The sequence below is a fragment of the Elephantulus edwardii genome, unplaced genomic scaffold, assembly GCF_000299155.1.
Source record: "Elephantulus edwardii isolate Elephantulus edwardi_28Jun2011 unplaced genomic scaffold, EleEdw1.0 scaffold00423, whole genome shotgun sequence".
Lineage (NCBI taxonomy): Eukaryota > Metazoa > Chordata > Mammalia > Macroscelidea > Macroscelididae > Elephantulus > Elephantulus edwardii.
This window is the reverse complement of record NW_006400173.1, coordinates 51,752-61,715: the sequence shown is the minus strand read 5'-3', so window position 1 is coordinate 61,715 and position 9,964 is coordinate 51,752. Positions and strand designations below refer to the sequence as shown.

The 9,964-nt window shown below is 38.1% G+C and overlaps 1 pseudogene; it reads left to right on the top strand.

Annotated features, from left to right (window-relative positions):
• Window positions 1-9,238, top strand: part of LOC102845567 — an 11,991-nt pseudogene extending 2,753 nt beyond the window's left edge.
• The last annotated feature ends 726 nt before the right edge of the window (window positions 9,239-9,964 follow it).

Below are 9,964 nucleotides of genomic sequence, written 5' to 3'. Positions count from 1 at the left end.
TCTTACCCCAACCCTAATGTCAGACCCATTCTACAACAGTGGCATCATGCAGTATTTGTCCCTTTGCGACTGAGATATTTCACTCAGCATAATGTCCTACAGGGTCATCCATTTTGAACAGTATTGCATGAGTACCTTGTTTTCTAATGTGGCATGGTATTCCATTGTGTGAATATATCACACCTTCTCTATCCATTCGTTTGTTGATGGGCACTTGGGTTGCTTCCAACTCTTTGCTATTGTAAACAAAGCTGCGATAAACATGGGTGTACATATATCTGCTTGGATGGCAGTTATGGTCTCTCTGGGGTATATTCCCAGATATCTCATAGTTGTTTTGGTAGATTTCTTATAAAAGTATTTTTTAGAAGTATTTTGTATCTGTGGTTAGATATATTCCAGACTATTTCATCTTACAGGTAGCTATTGTAAATGACATTGCTTTCCTTATTTCCTTCTTATGGGTATTATAGAAAAATCCAAAGATAGTTTATATTGATCTTTTGTTGTCATTGTTGATTACCCTGGAGTCGAGTATGACTCATAGCAACCCTATGAACAATAGAACTGAAGCCTTTCTATAACTATCATCATTTTTACAAGTTCATAGCGTTTCCAGAGGCATGCTGTTTAGGAAGTGGATGCGTCTCCTGTTTCCAAACCTGTCTTAAACTGGAGCTCCACCAAACACTGTCCACCATGCGTAACTGTTATGGCATTTGACACTCCAATGACACAAGGTTAAGCATTAAGCAACCTCAGGTTACCTCATTACAGCAAATTGACAGAAGAGTGCTGTACCACTTAAAAGAATGTTCCTCCAAAATATAATAACAACTGACTTTTAAATACAAAAGCCCTCTACAGATCTTGTTGACTATAAACAAGAGGCTTAAATAAAAAGCAACCACATAACAACAACAACAATAATATGATATTGTCCTCTGCCAATTTACTGCATTGGGTAATTAAATAAAATATTTTTAAATAGTTTTTAGGATTTTCTATACATAGGATCTTTCTTTTTCTGCAAATAAAGATAATTTAACTTCTTGTTTGTCAATTTGGAAACCTTTTGTTTTTGCTCTCCTTTTTTGCTCTGGCTAGGATTTCCAATACAGTATTGAATAGGAGTGATGATAAACCTTGTCTAGTTCTTTATCACAAGTGAAATCTTCAATCCCAGTCCATTGAAGTTAATGTTCATTTTTATATGTGCTTTTAATCATATTGAAGAATATCCCTTAGATTGCAGTTTTGTTGAGTATTTTTATCAGAAAAGCATGCTGAATTTTGTTAAATTCCATTTTTCAACCTTTTCCTTTGTATTTTTGATGTTGTGGTTTTTATAATGTTAAACCAATCTTTCACACTTAGTATAAATCCTATTCAATAAAGAATATATTTTTAATGTTTGACTATTTATAGGCATTTGATTATGTGGATCACAATAAATTATAGACAATATTGATAAGAATGGAATTATTTACTAGGATTTTATTTACAATTTTTCATCTATGTTTATGAGAGGATTATTGCTATTGTTGTTAGGTGCTATCAAGTCAAGTACAATTCATAGTGATCCTTTGAAAAACACACCTAAACTCTGCCCTATCCTGTGCCATCCTCATCATTTATAACATACTTGAGCCCATTGCCACAGTAACTGAAAATTAATCTCATTGAGGGTTTTCCTCTCTTTCACCTACACTCTACCTCTCCAAGGATGGTCTCCCTTTCCAAGGAATAGCCTCTACTAGTAACATGCTCAAAGTATGTGAGACAAAGCTTCTCTATCCTTAGCTCCAAGGAGCATTCTGGTTGAATTTTTTCCACCATATCTGTTTATTCTTTTGGCAGTCCATGGAATATTCAGTACTCTTCTCCATCACCACAATTCAAGGGCATTTATTCCTCTTCTGGCATCCTTATTCATTGTCCAGTTCTCAGATAAATAGAAAGAAATCGAAAATACTGACTCAGGCCACCTTAGTCTTCAAACTGACATGATTGTTTCTTAATGTGGAGAGGTCCCTGACAGCATACTTACCCAATGCAGTATGTCTCCTGCTTTCCTGATGACTGGATCCAAGTAGGTTTGAATTTTTTACAATTTCAATTTTTCTGTCTTTGTAATGTTGAGGCACAATCCTTATTAAAGTCTCTAGTCTTTGAACTTCTGCAGCAAGCAACTTCAAGTCCTCTTTACTTTTAGCAAGCAAGGTTGTGTCATTTGATAATGCAGGCTGCTGAGAGTCTTCTTCCAAACCTGATGCTACATTTTGTTTTTCAGTAGTGTCTTTGTTTGGCTTTGGTAGTAAAGTTACACTTACATCATAGAATGAGTGTGGGCATGTTGCATATTTTTCTATATGTGGAAATGACTTACGCGTATTTCTTTCTGAATGGATTTTTTTGCTTAATCCCCCCCAAAAAAAATTCACTAGCAAAGTCTCTGTCAGAAGATTTTTTTGGTTAGAAGTGTTTTCGTGACTATTTAACTTCATCTTCTGTGATTAGACTGTTCTAATTTTGAACTTCTGTCTGTGTTAAAGTAAGTAGTGAATTTCTAAATATTTTTTAATTTCCTCCAAGCTTTCAAATTTGTTATAGTTCTTCATGTTGTTGTTTGCTGTTGAGTCAAAACAAACAAAATCAACTCATAGCTGATCCTCTGGTGGATTTTCAGAGGCAGCAAATAGCATGGGAGAAGAGTGCTCATCTTTCCCCTTCCTGCCCAGCATCTTGTAGATTTGAACCTTTGGGAATGAAGCGTATCTTCTTACTGCTAAGCCACCACAGATATTTATAGTTTTTCATAGTGTTCTGTTATTATATTCTATCTCAGTTGCTTCTGCTGTGATGCCACTTCTTTTTTTATTTTATACTCTTTTACATACAAAGTTCATAAAGTTCATATACATTATTTTTCACACTGAATCTCTCACCTATCCTTTACCCATCCCTCCCTCTATGCATCAGATTCTGTGGCCCACCTCCCCTCCTTGGAGCCTCATACTTCTTCTACGATAATGGTCTTATACAGTGTTTATCCTTATGTGACTGAGTTAGTTCACTCAGCATAATGCTCTCCAGACTCTCCCATATTAGATAGTACAAAATCATTGCTCCTGCTTGCTGTATAGTATTCCATTGTGTGAATGTAACACAATTTCTCTATCTATTCCATTGTGATTGGGCATTTGGGCTGTTTCCATATTCGTACTATGGTGAATAATGTTGCTATGAATATTGGTGTACAAGTCTCTGCGCCTCAGTTCTCATTGTCTCAGTATATTCCAAGCAGTGGAATAGCTGGGTCATATGGAATTTCTATTTTCTGCTTTTTTAAGAAATGCCAAACTGCTTTCCAGAGTGGTTGAACCATTTTACAATCTCACATAAAATGTATAAGAGTTTCTGTCTCACCACATCCTCTCCAACATTTATTACTTGCTTCCTTCCTAAACTTTGTCACTGCTATTGGAGTAAGATAATATCTCATTGTAGTTTTTATTTGCATTTCTCTCATTGCCAGTGATTTTGATCATTTCTTCATGTGTCTGTCGTCCATCCAAATGTCTTCCACTGTGAAAAGTCTTTCCATGTCTTTTGCCCAATTTGTAATTTTCTTATCAGTATTTTTCTTCTGAAAGCCCTGTAAACTCAATATTGTGAAAATGACAATCCTACCAAAAGCAATCTACATGTTCAATGCAATTCTAAATCAGATACCAAATTTATGTTCAAGGAGATAAAAAAGGGAAATTGTCAAGTTTCAAAGAATGAGACCCAGAATAAGCAAAGCACTTCTGAATAACAAAAATGAAGTGGGAGGCATAGCACTCCCTGACCTCAAAACCTACTACATAGCAGTAGTAACCAAAACAGCATGGTACTGAAAGAAATGAGAACCCAGAAATGGGCCCATCTATCAACTGATATTTGACAAGGAAATAAAGGCTATCAAATGAGGAAATGACAACTTCTTCAACAAATGATGCTGGTAAAACTGGACTGCTAACTATAGAAAGCTGAAACAGGATCCACATCTCAACACCATACACAAAAACCAACTTAAGTGGACATAGGAATAAAGCCCCAAACCATAAGGTTTGTAAAAGACAAACTGAGACCAAGCTTAGAAGCTCTATTGTTGTTGTAAGTGTCGTCAAGTTGCTGGCGATTCATAGTGAATGAAAGTCTTGAACACCTCCTGTATGACTTTCATCCTTTCTCCAGGTTCATAGGGTTTCCAGAGGCAAGCTATTGTGGAAGTGGATGCCACTCCTGCTTCCATGCTTGTTTTAATCGGGGTGCTTCACCAAACACTCTTCACCATGGGTAACCATTCTCGCATTTGACTCATCAGTGTCACAGTGTTCTAATCTATGGTATAAAGGGACTGCCAAAAACAGTCAGAAATTCACAGTCTGAAGAGAATAAAATTGATGAATGGGACCTTCTAAAGATTAAATCTCTGTGCTCATCAAAATACAATGAATGAATGGAAACCCTAAGTCTCTGTAAACTTTCATTAAAATGAATTTTAAAAAACAAAAAAACCTTTTTCCAACAAAGTGAAAAGAAATCCTACTGACTGGGAACAAACATTTGGCAAGACCATCTTAGACAAGGATCTCACTTCTTTTATTTATTGAGTTATCTGCACCTTCCTTCTTTTAAAAGATGGCTAACTGACCAATTAAGGCAAAGAGACCTATACTTTTCCTTTTAAAAAGATGTTACCCAACAGAATTTGGAAATTATTGAATAGTATTATTACTATCACATTTTATTAACAAGCAAAATTTTGCTAAAGTGATTAAAAAATAGAAAAGGGCACCCAAGAGGGAACTTTCAGAAATTCATGCTGGATTCAGAAGAGGTCATGTTTAGGGATGTCATTGCTGATACTAGATGAATCTTGGATGAACGCAGAGAATACCATAAAGATATTTACTTGTGTTTTACTTGTTGTACATAGGCATTTGACTGTGTTAATCATATAAAATTGTGACTAACAATGAGAAGAATGGAAACTCCAGAACACTTAATTTTTCTCATGCAAAATCTATATATACACCAAGAAGTAGTTGCAGTAGATGTACAATAGAAGAAGGGGAAACTGCATGACTTAAAGGCTGGAAAGGTCAATGCAGTTCAAATCCACCAGATGCTCTGCTGGAGAAGGAGGGGCAGTCTCCTCCTGTACCAGTCAGGTCTGATTTGACAGTACACACACAAAATAATAAAAAAATAAAATTAAAAAAATAAAGCTGGAAAGGTAAAAATTTGCGTCAAAATATTACTTTCAGTCTATCCCACCTGAATTTAAAAACCATCTCAGGAACAGATTTGAGGCCTTGAACACTAGTGAGCAAAGACTAGGTGAGCTCTGGTAGGATATAAAGTATCCATGAAAAATGGCATCAGTCATTCTTAACATTGCCCCACATAATATTTAGGTTTTGTTCATTTGCTTTCCTTCCTTTTAATGTTCCTCTAACAGATTTTTAGAAATTTGTCCTTCAGTTCACTGATTTCTGTGTTGCATTTCTTTAGTTCTTTTGTCTTTCCCATAAACTTTCTTTTTCTGCGTTTTCAGCCTTAATATTCTTAAAATAACTTGTTTTATATTCTCATTTTTTTCTAATTTTTCTATGTTTTCTATATTTTTCTCAATCTGTCAAAGAGACTTTCATCATTCTATTGAATTTCATTTCAAGCAATTCCAGTAGCCTTTTTGGTCACATTTTTCTTTCTTCTTATCCTGGTTTTTTGGTTGAGTTTGTTTGTTTGTTTGTTTTCTTTTTGCTGGGTTTGTGGTTATCTGATTGGGTCCTGTACATTGTAGTATTTTGTCTTTGTGGGTGAAGATAGGATGTCTTGCCTGGATGTGTCTGTTGCAGGTTGGGGCACCTAACCTGCCACAAAATTTCTATTAGCCTCAGAGGAGGTTGAAATAATCTGTTTTTTACCAGTCTATTGTTGTTGTTATGTTCTTTCGAGTCAGAAAGCAACCCTTAACTAACACTCTGATTACTTTCCAGAGGCAATAAATCACATGAAAGGAGATGATTGCCTATCCTGCTGAGCAGCTGGTGGATTTGAACTGTGTGCCTTTGAGATTGAGCACAGCTTCTTACCATTAAACCACCAGAACACTCTAGGGAGGGGATTTTGGTGAATTATATGACTGGTATGAAGTGATAATCACTGTTGGCCTGATCTTCAAGGATAGTGACTTAGTGAATGCTGCACTACTCTAAGTTTGTCAACGTGCTAATGATTACTTCAGGTCAGACAGACATAGTTCAATCTACGGGTTCCTGGAGGGAAAATGGGGGTTTATAGCCATGCAAGTTCCAAATCCAAATTAAAAATAATGCAGATGTGCTATTACACAGAGCTACAAAAAGCTGAGGAACACTGCCAATCACTGTGTAGTTTTTGATGGGGGAAAGTCAGTACTCTAATCTCCAGAAAATAATGGAGAAAATGGGTTATATCACACCTTTCCAATCAGCTAGTCATTTGTGTTAACACTCCCCTAACCCAAGTTTCCACGGCAAATAAGCAGCTGTTCAAAATGGCTTTTATGAAGTTTATACTCATTTTCTGATATCTTAACTGTAGAGGGGTAGAGCTAGGATCTGTCTACTCCATCTTGCACAGAAACCTCCATAAATTGTTGCTATTGCATGTCTATTCATATTAATAACTGTAATTAGCTATAGTACAAATTCAAGTAAAAGATTTTTCTTTTGTTAATAGACACGAAGTAACCAGCCGAAAACATGACAATTCCATTTCAAGTAAGAAATTAGCCTTTTGAATTTGGTAATCACTTAGTTTACATTTAAAAATAACTGTAGAGATGAATGATTGCTATTCTCTAATGTGACAAATAAGTCAACTTGAATTTTTATAAATGTATAGAAGCATGTATGTCTACGTGTGTATGTTTTTATTTTTGTTATTGTATGTGAAATATCTGATAGTGTACTAGCTATTTTAAAGAAAAATAATTGTTTAGATATTTTCTTCTTTTTAATACAATGCAACCTTAGTCACATGAAATGTGCTTGTGTTCAAAACTCACAATCACAGTCCCTAAAGTAAAGAATACAAATATACTTAAGAGAATGGAAATGTATAGTAAGCATCCCATTTCTTGAACATCTACGGCTTTAGGAAATATCTCTGATATATTGACCTGACATTTGCTTGCAAGTGCTTTAATTATTATACCCATTCATTTAGGTTTTTCTATCAGAAAATACACGAAAGAAAACTGTAACGTTTTAATTAATAGCATGTATTCTGGGACTACACTCCCTCTCTTAGTTACTGGCTTTATAATCATAGGCAAGAACTTAATCTCTAAATGTACTTTATTTGTAAACAGAGCAGGGGAACACTGTACAGTTTTAAATTAAGACGGGAGTGCATCAGGGTTATATTCTCTCTCCATATCTATTTAATTTGCATGTTGAGCAAATTGTTCTAGAACCTAGACTCTATGAAGAGGGATGTGGCATCAAGATTGGAGGGAGACTCATCAATAACCTGCATTATGCAAATAGCACAGCTTTGCTTGCTGAAAGGGAGATGGACTTGAAACACTTGTTACAGAAGATCAAGGAATGCAGCTTTTGTTATGGATTGCACCTCAATGTCAAGAAAACACTAATTCTTACCACTGAGCCTACAACCAACAACATCATGATGAGTGGAGAAGAGATTGAAATTGTCAACAACTTCATCTTACTTGGATCCACAATTAACAACCTTAGTACCAGCAGTCAGGAAATAAGAAAGCTCTACTGATAGGTACATTTCCAAATTATTAAGGAGTAATGATGTCAATTTGAGGACTAAGGTACATCTGATTCGGGCCATAGTCTTTCTGATCACTTGCTATACATCTGAGAGCTGGACAATGAATAAGGATGACAGAAGAAGAATTGATACCTTTGAGCTGTGATGTTGGAGAATAGTACTGAACATCCCATGGACGGCCAAAAGAACAAGCAAATATGTCTTATTGAGGGTGTAGCCGGAGTGCGTTTTGGAGGCACAAGAATGATGAGATTTAGCCTCATGCCTCACATGGCAGGTTTCTAGAAGAGTCTGCTCCTTGGAGAGAGACATGATGCTAGTAGGAAGGGTGGAGGGTCAGCAAAGGAGAAGAAGACCATTCACTAGGTGGATTGCCATGAAGACTGCCACAACGGGCTCTTATATGAGTATGGCACAGAATAGAACAGGGTTCAGATCTTTTGTTCGTAGGGTTGTTATGAGTCTTATTCAATTTGACGGCACCTAACAACAATAACAGCAACCTAAAAAGTTTATTTTATATATGCACTTGCGGCATCAGTGAAAAGGCGGAGGCCACAGCTGCTCGGGCTCAGCTCCTGTTCCCAGCCCCTAAGCCACCACACCCCTATATTACCTCCTGCACGCGCCAAACTTGATGTGACCCCAATCTGGTACAGCAGCTGCGCCCTCCACCCACCGCCACTCCACCCCAAACTCCTGGAGTCCACTGCTTGCAAAGCCTCTGCTCACTTTCCCGCCAGGGTCAGTCATTGGGTGTCTGGCTCACCCTCTGCGTTTCTTTCCCTTCCGCTGGGCCATGAGCACAGCATCAGCACTGGCACGGGCACAGGTTCTGACAGCACCTTGGAGGAGGAGGTCCGGACATTGTTTGTCAGTGGCCTTTGTGAGGATATTAAGCCCAGAGAGCTCTACCTGTTCTTCAGACGATTCAAGGAGTATGAAGTGTCTCTGATCAAGCTCACATCAAGGCAGCCAGGAAGCGGCCAAGAATACACTGAATGGTATTATTCCCTTTGATCCCGAGAACCAGCAGACCCTAAGGCTAGAGTTTGGCAAAGTCAACACCAAGATAGCCAAGTGTAAGTTAATGGCCACACCAAATCCCACCAATACACACCCTGCCCTGGAAGCACACTTCGTCGCTTGGGACCCCTATGAAGTGACGGAAGCTGCTCTAATCTCTGCATTCCCTGAGGCCTAGGTACCCTAACCTCTGTACACCACAGAGCTGAGCCCACCCATCTCACACAACACATTCACTTACCCAGTTGCCACATCTGCTGTTGCCCTTCAAGCCCAGATGTGCTGGTACCCTTCTTCCGACACCACCCAGCAAGGATGGAAGTATCATCATTTGTGTGAGTTCTTCAGTCTTGTCATTGCGTCTTGAATCCCTTCCCATTGGGGTTTCCAGGAGTCGGTTCTGGGAAATACTTCCTTGGAACCCAGAGCTTACACTGTCCCCCAGGAAGCCTATGGAGAAATGCTTCTTCCTCTGAAGACTAAGAATTTTAAGGCTGACTCTCTTGGTGTTTTGCTTCCTCTTTCCTGGCCCTCTTCTTCCTCAGCGCTGTCCTTTCCCAAGGCCTTTCTCCAAGGTCTTGGGGAGGGTTTGGAGGCCACCTGAATGAGACATCAGTCCCCTTCTCTCATAGGCCTCTCTGGGACGAAGCAACGGCTAGTCTCCTGCCCAAACTTACTTTGGTAACTCCACAAGGAAATGAGGCATTTAATTTTGCATGTTTTCTGACATGACATAAACTTAAACTTGTATATATGTGACTATACAGTTTGTTCTCACACATCTATCCATCTGCTCCACTGAGGACTCTCGTTCTGTGTCCAGTCTTCTACCCGTCCCCCAAACTTCCAGGCTTATTGTTGTTGTTGTTATTGTTATGTGCCACCGAGTCATGTCCAACTCATAGAGACCCTATGTAAAACAGCCTTTTTTTTAACTTTTTTTTATTATTATTAAATTTTATTAGTTTCAATGAACATTCACAGGGATTCTGGGCTTTCACTCCTTCATTGCCGCACCATTCTCTCCACCCTCCTCCCCAGTTTGTTCTTCTTCCCCGCCATCTGAATGTCTGTTTTAATTGTTCAATTGCCA